A 25,100-nucleotide genomic window follows, 5' to 3' on the forward strand; every position below is an offset into this window, starting at 1 on the left:
GTTGCTCTGGCAGCTATGGCTGAATTAAGGCACCAACTTTGGCGCTCCTCTGGCGGACCAGAGAAACGCCAAACCTTGGCACGTCCCAAATACCGAAATTAGGCGTTGCTCTGGCAGCTATGGCTGAATTAAGGCACCAACTTTGGCGCTCCTCTGGCGGACCAGAGAAACGCCAAACCTTGGCACGTCCCAAATACCGAAATTAGGCGTTGCTCTGGCAGCTATGGCTGAAGTATGGCACCAACTTTGGCGCTCCTCTGGCGGACCAGAGAAACGCCAAACCTTAGCACGTCCCAAATACCGAAATTAGGCGTTGCTCTGGCAGTTATGGCTGAAGTATGGCACCAACTTTGGCGCTCCTCTGGCGGACCAGAGAAACGCCAAACCTTGGCATGCCCCGAATTCCCAGATTAGGATTTACTATGGCAGTTATGGCTCAAGTCTGGCACCAACTTTGGCGCTCCTCTGGTGGACCCGAGAAAAGCCAAACTTTGGCACGTCCCAAATACCGAAATTAGGCGTTACTCTGGCAGCTATGGCTGAAGTATGGCACCAACTTTGGCGCTCCTCTGGCGGACCAGAGAAACGTCAAACCTTGGCACGTTCCAACTACCGAAATTAGGCGTTGCTCTGGCAGTTATGGCTGAAGTATGGCGCCAACTTTGGCGCTCCTTTGGCGGACCAGAGAAACGCCAAGCCTTGGCATGCCCCGCATTCCCAGATTAGGATTTACTATGGCAGTTATGGCTCAAGTATGGCACCAACTTTGGCACTCCTCTGGCGTACCAGAGAAGAGCCAAACTTTGGCATGCCCTAGGATCGTACAACTAAGGCTATAGTTAGGCACCGTACTTTGGCACTGATGAATGCCATGGTGCAAAAACCTAACTGCGCCAAAGTTGGGCCCTTATGTTTGCCAGACCTTTGCCCAAGTTGGGCATTCCTCTGGCGTGCTACCTGGGGGCGTTCTAAGTTTGGGAACCGCTTCTGCGTCATCTGTGAATCTCTTACCACGTGATCACGCTCCTACCATTACCCACACGTAAAGAACGGAGTCGAGTGATAAAAAGCAGACGATTGTTTGGTCCGGAGAACGCTCATTTTCTACCACACTTTCAGCTTAGGTAAAGGGAGAGAGAGAGATAAGTAGGAACGCAGAGCTGCTTCATCGACGCTGACAAAAGGCTAAGCTTCAAGGGGCATCCCAACATTGGACACCAGCGAGAGGATTTGTAACTTCTATTCTTCTGTAACTTCGTTCCAAAGCTGATAGTTCGGTGGATGCTATGCATAGCCTTGGCCTTCAGGGGAAGTACGGTGCCTGCCTGGCCGAAAAAAAAAATATGGGTGCAAACGACGCTGAAAAAATGAGGGTGCACTGTTATGGCGAATTCGCGGGTACTTTCTGCACGCTTTCGAGCGCTTTTTCCAGAGCGCACGAGATCGAATGGTGGAAAGAGAGTGCTGTGGCGCGATCGGCTCGTTCATTCCGAGGACGCCTCTCCCTCGGAGCGCTCTCTAGCACTCCGTCTGTAGCCGTCGGAGTGCGGAGCGGCGCAGGCATCACGTGGTAGACGGGGATTACCCGGTTTTGTTGACGATGGTCGGCGGCAGTGGTCTGTGGCGGTGCGCGGGGTCCGGCATGATGGCGATTGATATCTGGTTCTACAAAGGGCTTGTGAATTCGACGGTGCGAGGATTACAATCGACAGGACGACATTCGTTTGTGACCATAACAGGAAAAGTCGACATATGAAGTATTCTCAGTGCTTTCACGAGATCGTTAATCTAACGGCGGTGAATCCGCTAAGCCTAACTGACGAAGAAACAAAATGCAGAGCTCGCGGCTGTTTTACCGGGGTTTGTGGTCGTTTCAAGAAATTTTCAGGTTCGGTAAAAGTGCGTTCAAAGGTTTGTGTGGTAAAATAAAGGGAGAGCCGAATATAATGCGCTCTCATTTGTGCCATCCTGGCGATACGTGCTATATCCTGCTTTCCTGATATTTTGCCGCGAGAAAAATGCGGTTTATTGACCATATTATATTTGCCTGCTCTGCCGTACGCATGACCGCTATCGCAGCGCGTTCACCGTCCAAAACGCGATGAGTTGACAACTCTTTCCAAGAATTGGCTTTCTTTCCGTTCTTCAAAAATCAATTCGCATACTGCTGTTTTCTTCTTTTTATATGCCGACACGTAAAACAATATACGTCAAAACCGTACGCTGTAAAATTGTTTTTTTTTTAATGCATTACCAATGTCAAAAAGTCTTACTTTCGTAACTGGTCTGAGAATGTCAGAGCGCTCTGAACTCAGCGGTTGTGATCGGCTGGAAAGGATCCCGAGTAGCTCTGGCGGCGGGGAGGGGGCGCTTTTCTGAATCAAGGTGAGAGGAGAGAGGCGACCACTCGAATTCACCATTAGATTCTTGTTTTTCTAAATTCAGTTTTGGGAATCTTCGCACCCCTGTGGCATTTCAGATCACATTATAAGAAATGCTACTTTCTGTTAAATTTACATGGCCCTTGCAAAACAAATATAGTATTTTTTTCTGTTATAAGCGAGCTGGGAAATCTACGGCGCAACTTATTTCTGGGGAATCTAATTATTTTTTTAATTCGTAAGTTTCGTTTATAGTGATGTCATCAATCAACAACCTGCACACCACGATAACAACATATTGCGGAGTTGTGGGCTCGGAAAGGCTCAGACAACTTTAATATCACAGAATGAAAAAAAAAAAAAAAAAAAAAAAGATCAGCAACAGCGCTTGCTGATTTGTGGAATTCGCAGGATATTGAGGTATTAAGACGTCCCTAAGATAGAGTAAGCCTTCACAATTAAGTAATTAGATATTTGTTTCGGGTGTTAAAAGCCGTTTCTAGTGTATATTTTGTCGTTCACGACACGGGCACCGACAGACATCACGCCGCTGCTTACGCCCCTGTCAAGGTGAGTGCTACTGGTGTCACGTTGTTACGACATTCTATCGCGCCATAGGCTCGACTCTTGTAACTGTATGCAATCTAGGGAGAGCTGTTTCGAATATCAGTGCACATGGCATCAGTGCAGGCAGAGCAACGACGTTCACCCTTAAGCTGAGATTGGAGCAAATGCCACAAGCACGAGAGCTCAAGGTCGCTGCCTTGAGGCATTCTTCCGCAAAACGAGCACTAGGAGCAAAAGCCACAAGCACGAGAGCTTGCGAAAGAATGCCTTGAGGCATTCTTTCGCAAAAGGACCACTAGCGCTAGAAATGTGTAGTAATTAACCTCGTCACCAAAATGCTGTAAATCGCTCGTCGCCAAAATACCCGGTGGCCCTCGCCAACTGTCAGCCTGCTGATCCCCCCGATGCTGCAGCTATCGCCTCTCCACATTCCGCAGCTGTAAGAGACCTGTGCGGGCGGATTCCTGCCCCAAGGCTCGCTGTCGCGGCTTCATTGCCCCATAAGGACCGCGAGGAGGCTCATGTGGAAAATCTAGAGGCACTTTATTCCGATGAAGATAAGACCAGCGGCCACTTTCTCAGACTCTCCGCAGCCTCTCCAAAGCGACTCTCCAAAGATTTTCGAGCGTTTGCTCTCTTAGGGTTATTTACGTCCTTTGTGGTTTGGGCGACCTAAGAGAACTGGTATGAACCACGATATAAAAATGTATAACTTTTTTTTTTAAAATTCGTCTGCAGGCAAAAACTGGCCGTACGCTGGCGCCAGGCAGTGTTGAATGCGCGCGTCTCGTGACGTCATAGGTCATGAATTTCCAGATTGGAGAGAGCCGTTGAGATATTTTTGAAAGCGAAACAAAGCATATTGTTTCATAAACCTTCGTTATTCTTCCATGAAGTCGTTTTTTTTTGTTTTGTTTTTTGTTGTTGCGACTGAAGCTGAACGCCACTGGCTGAACGTACTTCCGATGCGCGCGGACTCGAATCGATTGGAACAATCCGACCGCGTCTGCTCCGACCACTTCACCGAGCAGTTCTTCACGTCGTGGCGTGTTTCAAAGTTGGTGGGCTTCACGAAAGAGGCAAAACGATTGGACCAAGATTCGGTTCAACCTCACTTTGGTGTCACGCCAGCATCAGCGTGCAAAAGGCGCAGGCTGGCGAGTAATTTATTCGCAGATGTATCGAGAACCATTCAGCGTTTTCTGTGTTGTAAGCAGTTGTGTCATGCATGGTGGCATTCGCGCGCTTGAACCGTATGCTTCTGGAGACCGCTGCAACTGCCGATCTCCCCCGAGTGCATAGAGGGACTGAAATTTTACAATGGCTAGAAGCTTTTCTGGGCGTCGGGTACCCTCGAAGGCAACTCCGATCACAGCGGCTCAGAGAGCTCCCGCAGGAATAACCGAAGTGTTCACGGTTCAAACGCTCGCCAGAGAAGGAAGGAAAACGCCGGCGCATCGGAAAGAAGAGATTCAATTTTAACGTCGGTGAGGCCAGACGAATTACCCCCTCATTATTTTTTTGAAGTTTATTTAAAGAACGTGTAAGTTTGTTATTCACGATTATCGACTAATCAGTACTGCCACTGGAATGCAACTATCCAATACGAAAATGGTCTATGGCCGTGTATGAAAAATCCTATGGAGAGCTATCGCCGTATGGCCCTCTATCGTCAGCCGTAAAAAAACACATAAAACACACTATAAGCAGCTGCAGAATAATTTAAGTCTTTAAAGCTGTAGAATCCCGACCATTTAGACTTTTATAGCCGGCTATAAAATAATGTGTCTATGAAGCTATAGACTCGCGACTACTCAATTTCTTTTATCAAGCTACAGAAAAATGTGTGTCGTAAATGCTATACATTCGCGACTATTCAATGTGCATTACCCGTCTATAGAGTGGTGTAAGTCCAAAACTCTATAGACTCGCAACCATGTGTTTTACGTCACCAAAGCTTTAGGCCTCTGACCTCTCGATGTGCTTTAGCCGCCTATCGAGGGATGCATTTCTCAAGTTATAAACTCGCGACCATTAAATTTTCTATAGCCGACTGAATTGTGTTTTTTCTCGCTTAGTCTATTGACCTGCGCACTTCTTAGTACTTCAGGGGTAAGAAAGTGGAAGAGAGTCATTCATGCGCTCGCTCGGTGCGATAATTTTCCTTAGCCAACTTAATGAGAAGTAGGTCGCCGGTGCTATAGACGATTGCAAGCTGGGCGACTGGCCGCCGCCATGTCTCTGCTCGAGCAGGCACGCCCGTGCGATTACGAGCTTGCCAAAGCTACGTTCACCCGCGCGTTGCACGCGCTTGCACGCATGGGGCACCACTTGTGGCGCCATGCTTGCAATTGTCTATAGGCATGCGGTCACAAGAGCGTCCTTAGCTGCTATAGAACTATTGCAGTTTTTCCCGGCTGATTTCTCTTCGCGATTGCCTTACCTGGGCGTTCACGTCATCTCAATCTTCCGTTTTTTAGCTATGTTTATTCATGCCTATCTCTTCTAGGGCAGTTTTATTGTTTTCTAGTGCATGTATTTCGTGGCGTTAACGTCTTCTACTTTCTCCGTGTCCCTGCTATGTTTGTTACCCATTAATATGTATTTATTTCCGCGTGCTGTATTTTTTATATATAATATTTTCGTTCTCGACGCGGGCGTCAAGGAACGTAAAGCCGCTGCTTATGCCGCAGAAGAGGTGAGTTCTACAGTTCGTTTCACCTTATGTCCGAGCGCGGCCGATGTTATGAGCCGAAAGACCAATCAAACGGCGCAAAAGCGAAACATCATGGCGTGCTCTTTTCGCTTGATAGGAGAAGCCGGCGGACGAGCACGCACAGCGAGACGGCGAGCATTCCTGGTCCTCTCAGGTGCAGAGAGCACGCCGTGACGTTGTGCCTCTTTCGCTGTTTGATTGGCCGGTCGGCTCATAACATCGGCCGCGCTCGAACCGAAGGTGAAACGAAGTATAGTCTTGTCATGACCGTCTATCGCGCAAGAAACTCGTCTATTGAACTCGAATGAACTCTCGAGAGGGCTTTTTTCGAATTCCAGTGCACATGTCATCAGTGTAGGCAGAGCAGCGATGTGTCGTCACGTATACGTTGTCCTTTGAACGGCTGCGAAGCCGTTCCAGAGCCCTGCGTACCCTACACTGAAAGCAAGTCTCGTGTAATTGATGAATGTTTGGGGTGAAAAACGCGTTATTTGCACAAGTTACCATAAATGTACTCGTTGAGTAACGGATAATTCGTTCAAAAATCATGCGAGGTTGTAAAAAACGTGTTTTTCTTCGGTTATACACGCATAACCGTGTAGCCGACCTCGAAAACACGCATCACCCCCGGCGACGACCGCAGCATTGCCGTCTACCGAAGCACCGGAATGCTTGGGGACACACCTAGAAAGGACCGTGGAGACACATTCCGTGGAAAGAAACATGTCTCGGAGACAGATATGCATCAAAAGCAATTACGCCATGTCGCGGGACGGGGCGAACTCCGCGATTACCGTGCTTGCTGCCATTGATTGTGGTCGAATAGCAATCCGGCTTCCCTTATGTCGCCTCGCCCTTGTTTGTATTTATTTTAGGGGTCTTGATAATTGGTTTTTACACACCACAAATAAAATTAAGGGTCTAATTACTCGTTCTAAACAGTTACAATGGATATAAAAAGCGTGCCCTCGATCTGAACACGTGACACTGCAGTTGGTTTCCGTTTTGGCTTCAAACCTTCAACTGCAAGCGAAGGTGCCGCCGCTTCCCATGCACCCTCCTCAGAATTTACGACGATCCGCGGTGGCCAGTGTTGCTGCATCTGTAGGACACCTTTAAGTTAGAGCTGACAGAGAAAATTTGGCCACGGCGCAACGCCGATGTACGCTGGAAGCTAGAGCCAGTTTGCTTTCGTTGTTTTTATTTGGTCGGAGAAAATCTGGCAACAACGCACGTTTAACATGGCGCCGGTATTGTTTTGGTTGGATGGGAAGGGGGGAGCTGCTCGGTTTGCGAGCACATGTAGCGAAGACGCGACCGGAGAAGTGCCCCTGCGATGTTCCCGGACGACGGAAAGTATCATTTGTAATCGTCGTGTGTGCTTGGAAAGCGAAGGGAGTCACAGGGTCCACGAGTGCGCAACCACAAGCCAAGGTTCACGACACCGCTGCGTTGACTTCGGCGATCTCGTTCTGTTTGGTGCAACGCGGCGATGCGACAAAGAACGGAAGTGTTCGTGGTGTGTGGTGTGGTGCTTGGATGTAGAAAGCCACACTAACACGGAGCGCGAATTGGTTGTTGTGGGGTTGAGGAACTGAACCCGTATACGGGTTCAGTCCCGACGTCGTCAGGTGATCCGGTCCAGCTGGTCCGGGAGGACGCAGCGAGCGTCTTTCAAAGTAAATCTTCTTTCGTTCCGTTTCAAAATGTGGAAGTATCCCGACGCATACCGTGAGTAAAAAGCTCCTGGCATTTTCAACAAAATTACGTCGTTTAAACTGAACAATGGACCCCGGATTGTTGTCCCAGATCTACCGTTTTTATGCTTCGTGTTGTTGGACTGCGTTTGCACAGCGACGTGTTTGCACAACGACGCACATAGCTCGAGTAGATGATTCGGTCCTGCAAACGACCGGTTAACAGAATTTCAGGGAACCTTAAGTCACCACTAATATTTTCCTTTAAATCTCGTGCGATTTGTTTTGCGCTCATCATGTGGTGTGAATAAATTGGGGCAAGATTTTCTACCTGCCCACAGATGCATGAACTGAGACCATTTTTTACGTAGTGAACATAGTGCTTTTTCTTTATTTTGGAAAAGGGCGTTGGTGCATTTATTACTGTACAATCACGTGAGAGTTGAGAAATTGGGAAGAGCGAGCAAGCTTTCCCAACTTTGTCCCTTTTCTCTCTGGCACTGCCCCTGGTTTCAGTTTCAGTAAATATTCCTACTAGCAGGCACAAACTGCTCTAAAGCAGGTAAAAAACAGGGGAAGTCAGGACGGTGTGGACTCCGTGTTTCGCGCTTTTCGCAAGGTGACTGGGTAAATGCTTTTGCGAGGTATGCGGAATATGCAAACGATTTTGTTATGCCTGTTGTTTGTGTCTCTCCAGCAAAACGAATAAAATGATCTACATAGGCGCAATCACAAGCCAAAGATTACGATAACAGCGGTTGCTTCGGGGATACGTGTAGTTGTATTTTACACTGCTTTCTGCAACACCGTGTTATGACGAAGAGCTGAAACGGTCACGGTTTGTGCTGGCCTACCGGTTGACAGAAACCCGGATCGCCCGCATCGGCACCGAGTGCACTTGGGATGTTGATGCTCAAGCCTTTCATCCGCTGCTTGTCGCCAGCTGATCCTGCTGGTCAACGGTGAGGAAGCGGCGAGAGTGACCTCTGAGGTTAATGTGAATCCTCGTTCATCCAGTTATCCGGTGTCAAAGTGTGGAAGATGTCCAACGTGTACTGAAGGCGGGAACTACGAGCGTTTTGCCTTGCTTTTATAACCGAAACCAGAGCAGCGAGATAACTGCCTTGCGTAGTCCAAAATTACGAAGCAATAAGTTTAACAGGTCGAGTACGTCACCGGGAATGTAGGCAAAACGGCCCGAAGGAAAAATCCATCAATGTAACCCTGTTTGGCAGTCAATGTTTTCTAGTGGACCGCTGACTGTGCCTGACTGTACGTCAAGCATGTTTGATTGGCCAACAAGTTACTCTGACCGACAGTCAAACTCTAGTCAGACTCCACTTGTCGGCTTTCTGATGGTCTCCTGGTGGCAGTCGGCCGCCGCGAAATGCCATCAAAATGTCTTGGTGGCGATTCTGATTGTACATCGATTGTCTCTGACTGTACTTCAAAAAGCTTTGATGTGCAGACAGACGTACGGTCAAGGGACGTAAAGTTCGTTCGAATACCACTATTTCGTCAAATCTATGAATATGAAAAATATTCTATGCACAAGAAAACGATTTCGGGACGTGAGCCCATAAAACCGCTGATGTTAGAGATATGACACGCAGCCGACCGACAACCTTGATCAGAAGCCCGCCGAAACGGCGAACACGCCACTTCGCTTCGCCCATAGAGGCTTTGCCGAGCTATCATGAACGATCGCTCTCGACTCGTTTTGTTTGCCCGCTTGCTCCAACATATCGATCCTGCCCGGGCTCTACAATGTCTTATGTTTTAGTAGAATTTCTACTCGACAAGACCCAGCCTGGTGTGAGTTCCGAAGATGTAAGGGACCTTAGCGGTGTAGTTGAAGACGACAAGGTGTACCAGGTCTACTGGGCCGGAGACGCGCGAACAAAAGGATCGTCCTATGACGCGAAAGTACTCTAGATGGCAGGTGAGTAGAACTGAAGTACGGCGAGTGATGTACGAGTGCTTTGCATAATATGCTGAAGGCTTAACTGCATTTGCAGCCGAAGCATCTCGTATAAAAGGAATGGTCAAATCGACTTTCCAAAGCATAAACATAGACAATAAAAAAAAAAAAAAAAGATGGTATAGCATAGGGGTGAAGGTGTCCGATTTGTATAAAAGTGGTTGCGGGTTCGATCCGCGGTGGTCCTGCTTTTTTTTTCCTTTTTTTTCTCGGACATTTTGTTTTATCGAGGCATTTGGCGATATTTATGAGTGCGTACAGCTTTACTCTTATATAAATGCTGCCCTTGTTGATGAAATTCCCTTGGCAGTGGCAGTCAGACGTCGTCTGATGGACCATCAGATGAAATCTGATGGTCCATCACGTTCCACCAAGGCTGCTGACTGGCAGTCAGTGTCCCAAATTACGTATCTTGATGGAATTTTCAATAGGGGGCGCACACTGTTTAAACGTTTGCAGTATTCACGAGTGGTACCAGGAAAACAACCCAACGTCAATAGAGAGGGGAATCGCGATTCAGTACACGGGCTTGTGAATCTTCGATATTCGAAGTGATAACAATATTAAAGAAAAAAGAAAAACAACGTATTAGCGCCACACCAGTGATCACGAATAACACCGGTCACGAACTCTCGAGCCCCACCGCTCCACTCAACACCGACACGACATACAACAACAAACTGCATCGAAACGACCCGAAAGTGAAGGCGTCTGATCCCGTACTGCAACTAGCGGAAGTGAAGTGTTGAGCGGATGTCCTTCACAAGAATATATAAAAAATGCTTTGCGCAAGGATCATTTCCATTTATTATTAATTACATAATGATAAAATCCAAATATTCTTTTTTTAAAATCTGATTCAAGCTAGTCGGACTGCTCATAACACTGGTCTAGCAAGAAAATAACAAAAATTTGAACTTCTTCATGACCGTTTTAAGATTTATTGTTAATACGTCGTTATTTTTCGCAACGGACTAACATTATAGATTTTGCCTCCATACTTTTTAAATGCAAACAGCTCTTACATACGGCTGTTCATTGTGCCGTGTTTTGTGTCTTCTTCTATAAATCTGTAACGGTCAGCGACTAAAGAGCTCACCCGCACATGTCAAGCTTATATACGCCGCGGGGAGAAAACCTTGTTGAGTAGGAAGTGTCGGGCGCAGTGTCGGTGTTGTGTTTGTGTACACGTCGGTGCTGTGTAATGCGCGGTATTCGCGTTGTCTGCGATGTATGTAGGGTTGCTGTCTACTCGTGATCGGTCGTAGCGTATTAACAAACTCGTTTTTTTTTTGTTTTTTTTTTTTTATAGGCTGCTAGAAATCTCGCTATGTGGCGTAAGTTACCGCCCGATTCTAAATACTTTGCTCGAGTTATTTGTTCAAGTAAGTTCGTCAATCGTTTTTCGGTCTAGCGGCTCGATCGTACTACCGACACCGCCGACCGCCGACGACGGACGTACGTACAGTGCTAATCACCCTTGTCTATAACGTGCGAGCGTGCGGCTTTCTCCGGGGAGCGCTAGACTGGTGGCATTCGCGGAAACTAAGCTGATCACGTGGCGCAACACGGAACGGCCCGCTCGAGGGGTGTCCTCCCCACTCTATCAGCTGGCGGCGAACGCGGAAGGCTGCTCGCACGCTTTTTACAAACATCATTGCTCGTACAATAAACAATCTAAAGCATGAAGGCGTATCAACGATGTCGTCATCAAAAAAAACAAAAATATATCATAAAGCACTTCACTTTTATCGCTTATCAAGCTGATAGAGTGGGCAGGACATCCATCGAGCGGGCCGTTCTATGTTGCGCCACGTGACTAGCTTAGTTTCCGCGAATGCCGCCAGTCTAGCGCTCCCCGGAGAATTCCGCACGATCGCGCGTTACAGACAAGTCTGATTAGCACTGTACCTTTGCAGGTAGCTACGTCCGCCGCTTGGAGACTGTTTACTGTGTATAAAATACATCGAACAAGAACAAAAGCCGTCCTATGTGGTCTCAATTCAGCTGAAAGGAGCGCGGCTCGCTGGGCTCGTCTCTCGCCTGTTCTTGGCTGCTGGCCGCGATGTTTTATGAGCACGCGCAGCCAACACGCTCAACCGTGTTTATCGGAAGAAAGACACGGCGCACCGTGTTAAGTTTACACGGCACCTCATGTGTAGACGGAAAACACTCATGGCTGCGAGCAAAACGAACGCGTTTCGACGTGTCCGCTATGGGACAACGGTTTACACGTCTAAGCGTGTTATTTTTGCTAACAGTGAACGCAGCGTCTTTTAGCCACCGTTCGCGCAGCATCGCAACATTCCCGTCTGCGAGCTCCGGCGGGTCATCGTCGCGGTAGTTCATAAAATGCTCGCATTCAAGTCGCGAGGATGAACCGCCGGCGCTCTCAGATTGCCAGCAGGCGAAAGAAAGATTGCAATGCTACGCGGGCGGTCGCTGACAGGTGCTGCTGCGTAGGGTACGCCAAGCGCTAGAAAGTTTTCGCAGGCGTTCGGAAGGCAAATAATTCGCAACAAAAAAGGCAGCGTCCGGCATCATCAACAAGACAACCTGCTTGAGGGTCCCACGCACACATTTTAGCAGAGCGAACGCGCTCAGCCAGATCGGGGTGCCGTCGGCTCTGGTGTCGCAATTGCTGCGTCGTCGCTACCATATCGTTGCTTTGCCTACACTGCTGACATGTTCACTGCCATTTAAAACAGCTCTCAAGAGAGTTTATGCACGTCAAATAGACAAGTCTATAGCGCGATAGAGTGTCGTGAGAACAGTAGCACTAATTACCTCGGCAGAGGCGTGAGCAACGGTGGGCGCCCACATCGAGAACGACGAAATATACAGAGAAACACATGTTAACAGCTAAAAAAAATGTCTAACTAATATAGGTAGGGGCGTGCCACCCTAGGTGTGTCCTATTATTTCATTAGTCTGTAAATTCTACAAAAGGGCAAGTGCTGAAGCTGACCTCACTTTCTTTTTTTATTTCTGTGATATTAAAGTCGTTGGAGCTTCTCGGAGGCTACAGTTCCATCTTGTGTCATTGTGCTGCGCAGAGATTGTAATAGGTGACACTGCTATAAACTGAACTTACAAATAAAAAATAAACTACAGAGAAATAAGCGGCACCGTAAATTCCGCAACTCGCTGATAACATGAAACGTTTTATGCCTTATGATGTTTTTCACAAAAGCCGTGTATATTTCTACGTGCGTCACCTAGCGAGTGCTTGCGTGGCCTACGTCCTCTATTCCCATGCAATAAAGAAAAAAAAAAAAGTGCTTGCGTGGCCTAATGGTTATAGTGCTCGGCTATCGCGCGGAGGCTCCAGGTTCGATTCCGATGAGCGGACTCCTCTTTCATGTTTTTTTTCTTCTACTTGACGTTATCGTAAGTTCGAGAACCCTGTCTTCTCATCGAGTTAGAATGTTCTACGCCCCGAACGTTTTGCGCAGAATGTTTCAAACATCCACGCAGGTGCGATATATGCCCCAGTGGCGGTCCGGAGTTAGTCTCCCTCTTGCGTTCGACCATGCTACACCGCCGACCTTCGGCGCCTGCGACGCTGCGTCTTAGTATATTTGTTTTAGGCACAAGTTCGACCCTATCAAACATTAGTTTCCTTGTGCATTAGCGGTCTTTCTGCCGGTCATTCATGGAAATTTGGTGAAGGTGCGGGGTACAACCCATGGAGTGTACCCCTCTGAGGCGTCGCAGCGCGAGCCGAATCCCCGGCTCGAGATGGCCATCCGCAGAGTCTACTGATACCCGAGGGAGCCGCCAAATCAAAGGCATACCCCCAGAATTCGGCTCCTTGCCTGCCAAGGCCAAGCTGGCAGCAACCCCGATGAACAGCCAGCCGCCGCAGACCAAGACCGCTCCACCCGTCGTCTACCTTCCCGTTGACCAACGAACCCCGACGACCTTTCATGGCGAGGCCCACGAGGATACGAAGGACTGGCTTCAGCACTATGAACGCTTAGCCCACCATAATGGATGGACCACATGAGCAGCGCCTCCAAAGCCTCTACTTCTCTTTGGAGGGCACGGCGAGGCAGTGGTTCGAGAACCACGAGGCTTCACTTACGTCGTGGGACACCTGCATCGCCGTCCTGAAGGAGACATTCACGAACAATTAACGACGGCAAGAAGCGGAAGTCCTCCTACAGATAAGGACTCAATTCCCCAACGAAATGGTCACCAGCTTCGTTGAAAACGTCCTCCGCCTGAGCAGCCGTGCCGAACCGCAGTCCATCGAGAAGAAGTTGCGCGTCTTGATGAGAGGCGGGAAGAGGGACATCTTCGGCGGCCTTGTTCGGAACCCACCAACTACTGTTGATGAACTCGTTGCCGAAGCAACGAACATCCAGCGTGGCCTGTCGGTCCGAGCCAGCCTCTACAACCGACTCGCCGGCACGTCTGCTGATTTGACACTGGCACCTTCGAGATCCGACCAGTGCAACATGAGCGCTGACAACCTTCGAGAAATTTTCCGCGACATCGTCAGAGAAGAGCTCCGGAAAATTCTACCCAACGCTGACTGCCTCGTCTTGATCTCCATCGCCGAGGTCGTGTGGAAAGAACTCCAGAGAGCCATCCAACCAAAGGCTCCCATCAGCGTGGCAGCCGCCCGAGGAACCCACACTAACTTAAGCCGCAATGGTCCGACGGCCACCGCCTCCTCCTCGCGCCGATGACTTATCGCTACAACGTCAGTCTCCTGAGCCGCAGTACAATCGACGTCACGACAACCAGGTCCAGTACGCCTACTAGGAGCCCCATGCACCCCACAAGACCTACGTGTGGCGAATGGCCGACCAACGCCCTATACGCTACCGCTGCGGGGAGGTCGGCCACGGGTACCGACGGTGCAGCTTCCGCCAGGTGGGGCTGAGAGGGTTTGCTCCGAACGACCCTCGGCGCCGCCTGGGAGAACGACCAAGGAACATCGATTAGTACCTGCGGCGTCCGCCGTCTTCAATGCAGGGTCCTTCCCGGGGATCCCGCTCACCATCCCCACGACTTCCGGCTTCGCCCCTTCGTCGGTCCTGCCGAGAAAGCTTGTCCCCTCTGCTTCAACGGGAAAACTAAGTGCGGCAACACCTGGAGGTGGCGTTGCCGCACTTGAAACTACTTCCGAATTGCACCGAAGCATGGCTGACACAGTTACCGATGAATTTGATACGAATATTCTCTCTTATGAGTATCTTTGGGTTGTTACACTCTCTGTGCGCAATGTCAGCTTAAGACCGAAATGCCGTACAATCGTTGCACTCACTAGTGTGTTTAGGAATATAAGAATTGGGTGCGTTTGCTTTTTTATTTCTTTTGTGCTCTACCAACGTATTATTTACACACCTTGCCGTTTGGCCCTCATATACTTGAAATCGCATTCCAGTGATATATCATAGACCACCCCTTCCTTGCAATCAACCGACTTATCACGGTGCGCATTCTGACATACTTTCTGACTCGTTTAAGACGGTGTCAAACGGTTCAGTTTAAAGACGGACCTAAGCGCCACATCTATCCCAAACATTTTTGCGCATGCCTTAAGGTTGTGGGAAGTTGTGTGAAAATATGGAATAACCACATAATGCTTTTCGCATCGTTTTCTGGTCGTTGTTTAGCCTTTTGTTGCAATTCCAATTGTCTTTCTATGAACTCACTGTCGTGGCCTGCATCTTTAACCATGACCACAGCATCTCAACCGTACAACCCATAAAATGGCATTAAGGTGGCAATTTGGGCCAGTTGGTTCAAATGGTCCACTAAAGAAGCGCAAAAAATACAAGGACGAGGAAGTTGACAGACAAGAGCACACTCGCAACTGGTTTTTAATTGTGAAAACAATCACATATATAGCTTCGAACAAACGCATACTCTATCCTAAGACCTGTTTAACCCCCGTAACAAAAAGGAATACTCATTCCCCGATAAGGAAAGCAACGTCTCGCTTATGCATTTTTTGCCCTTTGCCTGGATTTCGAAAGCCTCATGCAGTTCTCTGGAAACCCTATTCGGGTATCTAGCCAGAAACCTGGCGACACCAGATACCCGGATAGGGTTTCTAGAGAACTGCATGAGTCCTTCGAAATCTAGGCAAAGGGAAAAAATTGCATAAGTGACACGTCCCTTTCCTTATCGTGGCACGCACGTCATTAAGGCCCCCAAACGCGTTTTCGTTGTTGCTGCACTTTCTCAGGAAGCTGTCACCGAGAATAGAAGCATTGAAAGGATTAAATGTGACTCATTAATTTGACATTACGTGGAACTACAAGTATGTACGGGAGGGAAGCCTGAAAAGAAAAATCTATAGAGCCCTCAGAGGGACAATTGAATTTTGCCAGCAGCTCTGGTCTCAAATGAATGTCGTTTTCAAGCTTTTCTCTAAGCTTCGACCACCTCCGTATTTTTCCGATACTTCAAAATTTTAGGGTGCAAAATAAAGTCAATGTAGGATTACTTATAACAAGCGACACAAACATAACTGTCGAATTAACACCTTAAACGGAAGAGGGAGTCCCTCAGGAATAAAACGTATTCTCTGAAAAAGCAACGAAAAAAGAAACAAAAAAGGAAAGAAAAAAGGGAAGGGTTAGTTTTAAAAATACACTTTGTTTTAAAGGTTCCTCTGCCCCGCATCTTCGGCACGGATCAGAAAGCGTGATTCCGGTAACTACTTGGAACACTCTTGCCAGATAGCGCGATTTCATAGTGGCAGACGCTTGGGCGGTGCACCAAGCAAGAATATGTTGCCTCTGTAATGCATGGCTTGCACTGAGCGCGAACCTTCTGGAGCGTCCATTTTGCACCGACATATTTGATTTTCTCAGCAAGAACAAATCGCAATGACCACCATCACAATGACGTCACGTGCGAACTATTTTGAACAGTTCAGTTTTCTGGTGAAATGCGGTGTCCGCAACACTAGCAAAAGTAGATATCCGAATTGTAAAGTTTGCAGTATAGTATATATAGCAGTCTAACGGTGACATACTGCCGCCTAGTCAAGCGTTAGAGCGCATGACTGATAAGGCAGATTTGTAAAGTGAAGGCCCAAAACAATTACACGTAAAACAGAACATATCGCATTTGCTTTTCAAGATATTCGTAAACGATATTTTTCATGCATCTATCACTGGGAAATATTGCAGTTCGCCGATGGCGTTAGGCTTTTTTGAGCTCTGAATGCGACAAACTACAGCAAGATATTATAACACTGGCAGATTGGTGCAGAGTTAACAGCTTGCTTCTCAACCCGGCTAAAACAAGTTATATTTTTTCTAGAAAATATTCTTGCAATATCTTTGACTACACTTAGAACAAGAGCTTGATTGAGCGCGATTCAGTTGTACGTGATCTAGGAGTCTGCTTGGACAGTGCATTGTAATTCTTTGATCGTGTGGCATGTTTGAGCAACGCGTGTTACCGTACTCTGGGCGCGATTACCAGAATGACGCGCGATTACAGGGTATATTCTTTTTTTTGTATCTGTATCAATCCCTCATTCTGTCTAAACTGGATTTCTCCAGCGTTGTTTGGAATTGTCTAAACCAGACAAACTCGAATGAACTTGAAAATATACAAAAGAAGTTTGTTCGACTGCTGTACGATCGATATTTTAACGGGCGAAGTTATTTGAGCCATGCGCGGTTGTTAAAGATTTTAAACTTGCAGTGCCTGTCTAAAAGGAGGCAGGCCCCGGACTTTTTTTATTTGTCCACAAATGTCTTTACGGTTTAATCTATTGCCCGAAACTAACCTCATCCGTTTCCATTGCTGTCCCTTAGCGAAAAGTCGTTCAAAATCAGTACACTCGAAGTGTACTGAAGTATACTAAAAGTATACTTTCAATGCGGTCTTTGTACTGACTGTATACTTTAAGTGTACTTAAAGTATACTTCCAGTAAAAATGGCGGTGGACTGAAAGTATACTCGTCCGTACGAAACTAGTACATGTAGTAGAATCGTAGTGCCCGCGGTATAAAGTAGTTCAAAATCAGTATACAGTGCTTGCAGTCGGTGTACTCAAATTATAATAACGGGTATATATATATATATATATATAGAGATATTGCGGTTTTTAACATCAACACGCTAAAAATGCGATAGAAAGGCCGATGCCGTTTTCACAGAATATTTGTGGGGCTCGGCGGACATTAGATGAGTAAAGCAACGTCACAGTACGTTGTCTAATTAGCTTTTTTAATTGACAGGGTAATTGACCATGGTGAATTTTTAATTTAAAAGCGGCTATCAATAAACTCTAGCCCAACTGAAACAATTTGCGAAAAGGTGACGAGTTCTGGGTTATTCATAGCTAAAACTCTGCCTTTCGTCGCCTGATTAAAAACAGCGCACTGGACAGAGCGCAGGATGCTATTCTTACGTATTCCCTTCAGTCGAACCGTTGGAAGTATGATGCTGGAGCATCCACCAAAGGCACGCAGTCAAAAGTGTGCAACTTCGTTCATGCTGAATGCGACAGCACTTTATGAGGGTTGTAACTTCACTAGAAAATTAAATAATGCATAGAACTCCAGTATGAGAAGTTCTCGCTAACACAAACAAACATGCCATCACCGATATGCCATGCCAAAACCTCTAAGTCACTCTCCACTTTGCCCGCCCCTGCCGCGCGTGGTTCTTGAATCGAGGGAAAAAAGTGTGAAATTTGATAAATAAATATCTGAAAGCCCCTTGCTGTTTCGTGAATAGTTTTGATTGTGTTAAGCTCTAATAATGACTGCCTCTAAAACAGCAATAATAAAAAAAGTAAATCTACAAATTTTAATTACTTGAAAAAATGTTGCCACGGTTATTCATCCATGTAATGTCCGCCGAGTCGCACGACACACATGAAGAGTGCATCAACATGGCAGTGAGCCCCCAATTTTCCTGAAACCAGTTGATTAAAAAATATCACCGGGTATAGCTGACATAATGCGACAAAGGGATGCTTCATTTCTCATTTCACTGCAGACCACGTGGTCCAAAAGTTCTCCGGGGAAACGACCGGCACAGTCATAGCACACTTGCGTCGCAAATGCAACATGGACTTACGCTTAAAAAAGAAAGCACAAATAGAAAAATTAGCTACATTGTACTCCACGGAAATTAGCGTTATCTAACTTGTCAATAATTATTTTAGCTAGTCATTTCTATGAATCTAGCAAATGAAAAGTGTACTTTTATTGCAAATATAGCTTTTATTTTCCCTGAGCTGTATTTGTTACCTTTATTGAAGACTAAAGGTTTACTGTAAAAAAACTGTTAGCACTATTCGGAAGCTAGGCGATCGAGGGCAATCGCACCAAGTGTTTAATGCTGCTGATGAAAAAGCATGCACATGACTTTGTTTTCAAAGTGCACCGGCACTTGCGTGCTGCCTCATAGGCTTGTAGACAAATTACGTTTGCAGGATAATCCGGTGTTTTTGTAATGCAGGTCTCAGCGGCACTATACGCTGTTTCACATATCTGCATCCACGGCAATCAAAAGGACAGGAGGCCAAGAAAACCACGGCTAATAATGGGGACATAAAATGCTCCACCTTGCATAGTTGCGTGCAGCGCAAATAAACTCCTGAACCGCGTAAGCGAAGTGGTGTTATGAATGGAAGCTCGCTCTGGAATTGGCTGCAGAAATCGACGCCTTCATGTAATAACCTCAAGCTTTCACCGAAAGTGTTTCGTGGTGTAGATTTATCTTGCAAAACTCTAAGACATCTCAATTCACGTGAAAAGAGATTGACAATTGCAACAACGAACAACACCGTCGATCGAGAGTTCCACACTGTAAAAAATGGACGCAAATTTAACGTGTCTTTCCCTCGTCAAAAAAGACGGACACGCTCATTGTTTCAAAACACGAGGTTGCCCTCATTAGTTATGTGCTGCGAGAGCCGATCCTTCCAGAAAAGCCGAAATCCCAGCGGTGCAAGCTTGCGCTGATGAATCCAAATAGCCTTGGCGACAAGGGAGAAATTGCTTGAGATAGTTTCGGTTTTACACTGAAAACGAAAACCGAAAAGTTTAGATAAAACCTAAGATAGACTAAACGTTTTGTTTGTTTTTTACCAATATAATAAAGTGACATTATTGTTATTAATATATTGATTTGCTTAGTTTTGTCTTCAAAAAAAAAAAAAACAGACAAAAAGAAGAGACTTCTGAAAACTGCGCAAGACCATCGCTATTGCAATCAGCTTCCGTTCGGCCGCCGTTGGCAAGGAGGCCGGTTGGAGTTTCGGAGGGTTCGAGCATCGCTTCTTTTTTACGTTTTAGCCCTTTTAGCGGATATTTTTGATAGCTTACTTACGAATACCGTGTTCAATAATAGCAAGCGATTACTGAGAGCTGTGAGACGCAGCGTCGCAAGTGGCGGACAGTCATGGCCGACTGGTGCAAGCGAAGGTGAGGAAGTTTCTTTTGTTTCTGCGAAGTGCGCCGCTGTTTCAAACTTTGTCTTGTACCGTGTGCTTGCTGAGCTATGCTTGACTCTCACTATGCTCTACCCGGTTTTATTTCGTTATTTGAGAAGAGCGTATTTTCAAAATTTATGGCTCTCTCCGCAGAGTGAGAAAGATTCGCGTGCGGCGGAACCGAAGGCCAGCCGAGTGCCTGTACTGGGCGCCGTCCCTACGACGGTCGCCCGACGACGCTTTTGCGGAGCGTTCAAATACAGTCTGACGGCAGTTCAAGCAATCACAGGTCATGCTAGTTCTGACGTGTGGTCCCAACAGTCTCTCGCCAACGATTTTTTTCTTAAAGCGGGAGCGAGAAAAACGTTACAAGAGCGAGCAGCATGATTTCTTGCCCGTGCTGATGCTTGTGCCGTAGAGACGGACGATCTCTTTGCGCATGCCGAAGCGGCACGCTTTCCAAGTTTGCGATTGTGTGTTGTGAATAAAGTGAGTTTAGATGTCACGTTTTTTAGTGGCGGCGAAAGCCGCTAGAAAAGGCACAGCAGTTAGAAAAAGTAAAAGCATGAAAATATGTTAAAAGGACCTCAATATTCGATGGAGTTGAAAGACTACCAACGTACCAACTCGTCCAGTTATTCTTTGTTAAAGAATAATAGCCAATACTAATAAATTAAATAAATGCCAACTTTTAATTAGTTAGAAATTTATAATTGATGCAGTACACCCCTACCCTGCTTTAGTGCTTTTATGATATCAGATAATGTGTAAATATATAGGATAGTTCATAGCAACCATTTATGTCCGACCCATTATGTTGAATCTTTTCTCTAAAAGCTCGAAGTTATATAATAAAAAGTGCTCATAAATTAAGCCGCACCACTGAATGTGTAATAGCATATGACTTGTATGTGTGTTCTCAGCAAAAGAAAAGGAGGCATTAAAAAAAGGCCAATCATTCTGTTTGCTCTGTGTTAGAGCTTTTTTCAGGTACACGCAAAATGTGGCTGTCTACATCTAAAAAAGTGTAATTGACATTCCCCGCAGGGCTGCAGGCCTGACTCAGTTGGGCTAGCAGGTTGCAACCTATGGGAACCTGCAGGGACCTGCATCACAAGAGTAAAAGTGACGTCCGCCCACTGATCTCTCTATTATGGGTGGCTGGATGATGCATCGAGCAGACAGGTATGAAGCCACCGTAGGTAAGCGGCCTCTCCCGATAGTGAGCGCTTAACAGGCTTTTCAACTTTTCCGAGTGCTGGTTTGAACAGCGTTCAGGCGCTGGGTTTTTTCTTGACATCCCAAGAGAGCCTGCTTGTTGCGGAGTAACAGTGCATCCGGACCCGAGAAGTCTCCTGGGAAGCCATTCGACGTGAACATTTTTAGATTCTATTTTATCAAAAAGTGTGTATGTCCCACTATTCTTTGGATTTCATCCAGAACTAATTTCTGCAGCGCACTGGCACATGCGGAGAAGCGCACTGAACAAAGCAAATTTATTGCAGTGGTGACTCAGCGAGCGCTTTGAAAGGTTGGAATGGCATAAACGGCTTTGCTTGCGAGAGCGCAATATTTCATTCATTTTATGAAGTGTTAGTGTTGAGAATACTTTCCAGGTACAAAATTTTGCAATCAAGAGTAATGTTCAATGTATTCGTATCCATGGGGTTACTTTTTTGCATGAGCAATTTTGATAAACTCGCAAAAAACTAGGCCTTCGCGAAAATTAGGTCGTTTACAGTAGTACAATTAAACTTGAAACCAATATGGAATACCGTATTATACTAAACTTCTAAAATACAATTTTATTATTAGCACACACAGCCCTGAAATTGGCCATTCTCAGTTGTTTTCGTTGTGGCCTTCATCAATTCTTGTGCTTAAAATGTAGAAGCTGCAGCCTTGAATCTTTTCTTTTTTTTCTTTATGGTGCCTAAGATTTGAGGTAATAAATGTTGTGCCCTGCAATGAACACTATTACCTGTAGCATAGCCCTGGGCATGCAGAGAAGGCACACCACCAATGTCTGACATATCAGGCTTTCAGAAACGATATTATCCGATTTTCCTCACCCTTTTGTTAGGATGAAGTTGTTACTATCTTGCCTTCCTCACATAGTGGTCCTTTGATCGAATTATGTGATGTTATATCATAGAGTGGCATAGGGTAATTTTCTCTTCTCTTTTTACGCAGGATGTAATGGCATACCATCATCACAAAGGAGAGTGTACAGTGAGGCAGGCTCGGAAACTTGAATAAAGTGATAAGTAGGATTTCAATATCTGTCTTATCAATTACGCGAAGAACACTGATTATAATGCTTGTATGCTGCACATACATACTTTCAGTTGAAAAATGCAATGCACCTCTTTATGGCTTTTTTCGTACAATTTCAGAAGATGCCGGTACGTCATTCTCACGAGAAATAGAGCTGCCAAAGATTTCCTCGTTAGTTTCCTGACTCATTTCTAAGAGTGCATCTCCCTATGGTAACGCCTCTGCATTATCATCATCAATTGAGTTGTCAACGGCGTTTCTTAACATTTCACGAGAATGGAGCTATATGACATAAAATTTCACAGGTTGGAATTCTGCCGTTCAAAGAAACACCTTTGAAAAGTCAGCTTTTTAGATACAGGCGCCGATTTTTCTGGCCAATTTTAGACCATTCTTTCCATTCAGAACGCCCGACATACACGGCGTCCCAGATAACTTGCACCATACTTACAAAAAACACCGGAGGGCTCTGCAGGAGTGAAATCAACTGTTGTTAGCAAGCGTCTTGAAAAAGTGCACAGATTTTTTTAATGCGCCTGGTTATGTAAATAACTAAGATTAATGATCTAACCTTTCAAATATTCTTTTAAGGGCCAAGATGTCAGTTGTAAAGTTGCAGGGCGCATTTAGAAACACCCAATTAAAGTGTTTGGAACATAATACGTTTTCGTGCTTTTTTCCGGCCTTCAAAGAACGCACATTCGCGGCGCGCTCGCACGCCGTGATTGGGGAAGCGAGTTGTCACGCGGTATTTTTTTGTATTTCGCGGGCGTATTTTTGAAGGCTAGGAAAAAGCAGCATGCAAAGTGCACCTTGTTGAAAATGGTTTATTTGGGTGTTTCTTAATGGGCTCTCCAACTTTCCATTTCACACCTCGGCTTTTAAACATAGATTTCAAACGTTAGCTTGTTATACTTAATTATATAAATAGGCCCACTGAAACAATTTCGTGCGCGAAAGCGCTCGAAATTGTTTCAGTGCGCCTATTTATATAATTGTAATAAATTGTTATAATAAAAAATATAATAAATTGTTTCAGTGCGCCTATTTATTTCTAACAACGTACAGTTAGTTTCACTCCCGCAGAACGCTCGGTTTTTTTTTTTTTTTAAGTTTGGTGCAAGTTATCTGGGACACTCCGCTAACATGTACTGGTAGTGTACATTTAGTACACTAAAAGCATACAGGTAGTGCACTAAACGTGCACTTATAGTATGCTAAAAGTACACTCGGGGTGCACTTATGGTGTACTACATATGTACTTGGGGTGTACTAAAACTATACTATTTTGTTTCATAAAAGTGTGAAACTAGTACGATTTCAGTACATACCGCAAGTTCACTTTTAGTACACTTTCAGTACACTGATTTTGGACGACTTTTCGCTAAGGGGTACCTGGCCGGTCTCTTCGCTCCCACCGTGTTTTCGGTTCTTTTCGAGCAAAAAAGGTTAAGACCAATCGAATGTATACAGTATAATTTTAACTTGTCAACTGTGATGCACATGCCCGATGTAGATATCTTTTTTTACGGGAAAGTTTTAGTATGCAGTCTGTGCTAATGCTTTTATAAGGTATGTTTTCTCGTATCTCTTTTAGAAAACAGTGTTATCCTCAAGTTCTTGCACTTTTCCTCTTCTATATTTATATATCACGTTTTCATTTTCTTCATAATATGCATGCGTTTTTGTGTGCTTACCCCTTAATGCAACACTGAATGTATGTGTAAACAGTCCACCCTTATATAGGCCCCCAGACTGTTTAGGGGCAACGGAAAAGTACAATTAAATGAATACATAAATAAAAATATTGCATTAGCCTCCCGAGGCGGTATTTCGCGTAATTTGCAGTTCGTGCAAGCTGATGCCCCATTGCGATTTATGTTAGGGTGATAAAAATCTTTGTGTGTCCTTTGCGATATATATATGGAATTGTGAACATAATTACATCTCTACGTATTTATTTTTGCAGTAACGCATCGTGTATCAAATTTTTTTTAAATGCTATTATTATTATCTCTCCCTCTCTGCACATTTATTGTATTTGCCTTCAAATCTATCATATGAGCACAAGGTCATTTTTAGCCTACCCCGCGACCCGATGTTTCGCACTGCCAGAAAGCGAAAAAACAAGCATGTTTCCGCGGATCGGCTCAGCAGCTAAAGTACATTCGAGTATCGTCCTCCCGTGTTGTCACCTTCATACGGTTTGCGACCTTCATACTGTCAAATTTATTGATGACAATTACATATATTTAATTACTGGCTGAAGATTGGACAATATAAAAAAGGGCCGAGCACCTTAAAGATTGCATCATAAGTACATGCTCCGCCAAATTATCTGAAATGTTATCTGCAAATATATTCCGGCTTTTTATCCTCGATGAGCACGTGCTTAAGTGATTTGGGAGAGCCTTAAACAAATTGTTTATATGGAAGCTGATTTAAATACCTACATGTTCCTGATATATATATAACCTTTTAAACACATAGAAGTATATTACTGCCTCTTTTATAATATGAATTACTATTTTATATGTCTGCACGCTGGACAAAACAGTCAACAATGGCGCGTGGCGGAACTATGACGATTACGCGCACTGACGGTCAGAAAGTGACAATTAAGTAGCCATTTCGAAATAATAATTTGTTCTATTAAACGAACAAGCATAAATTAGCAAGAGTAAAGGTTATTTTTAAACTGAACTGCTTAGAATCTTGTCAAGATCAAACCTCAACAGCCAGGCTAAAAATATAATCTAAGGTACGCACTAGTTTGTGCCAGGTTCGATCGTTATACGAAGGTGCGTATGGATTAGAGTGAACAATTTTGATTGCTCTTTTCTGCATGATTATTCGCCTGCATCGCGGTGATGAGTGCGAGCAATGTTGGTTAGGAAAACAAACGTTGTGATTTCCGCTCAGTGTTTCTATAAAAGAGAGATTGAAAGAGCGTGTCCTAAATGTTTGGGACACATAAAATATATTGTTGGTTTGTTTTAGCACAGTTGCGTCGTCATCATGTATATTTTGAAACGTATTTCATAAATTATATTTC

The sequence above is a fragment of the Ixodes scapularis genome, unplaced genomic scaffold (assembly GCF_016920785.2).
Source record: "Ixodes scapularis isolate PalLabHiFi unplaced genomic scaffold, ASM1692078v2 PGA_scaffold1__304_contigs__length_218370807, whole genome shotgun sequence".
NCBI classification, from domain to species: Eukaryota; Metazoa; Arthropoda; class Arachnida; order Ixodida; family Ixodidae; genus Ixodes; species Ixodes scapularis.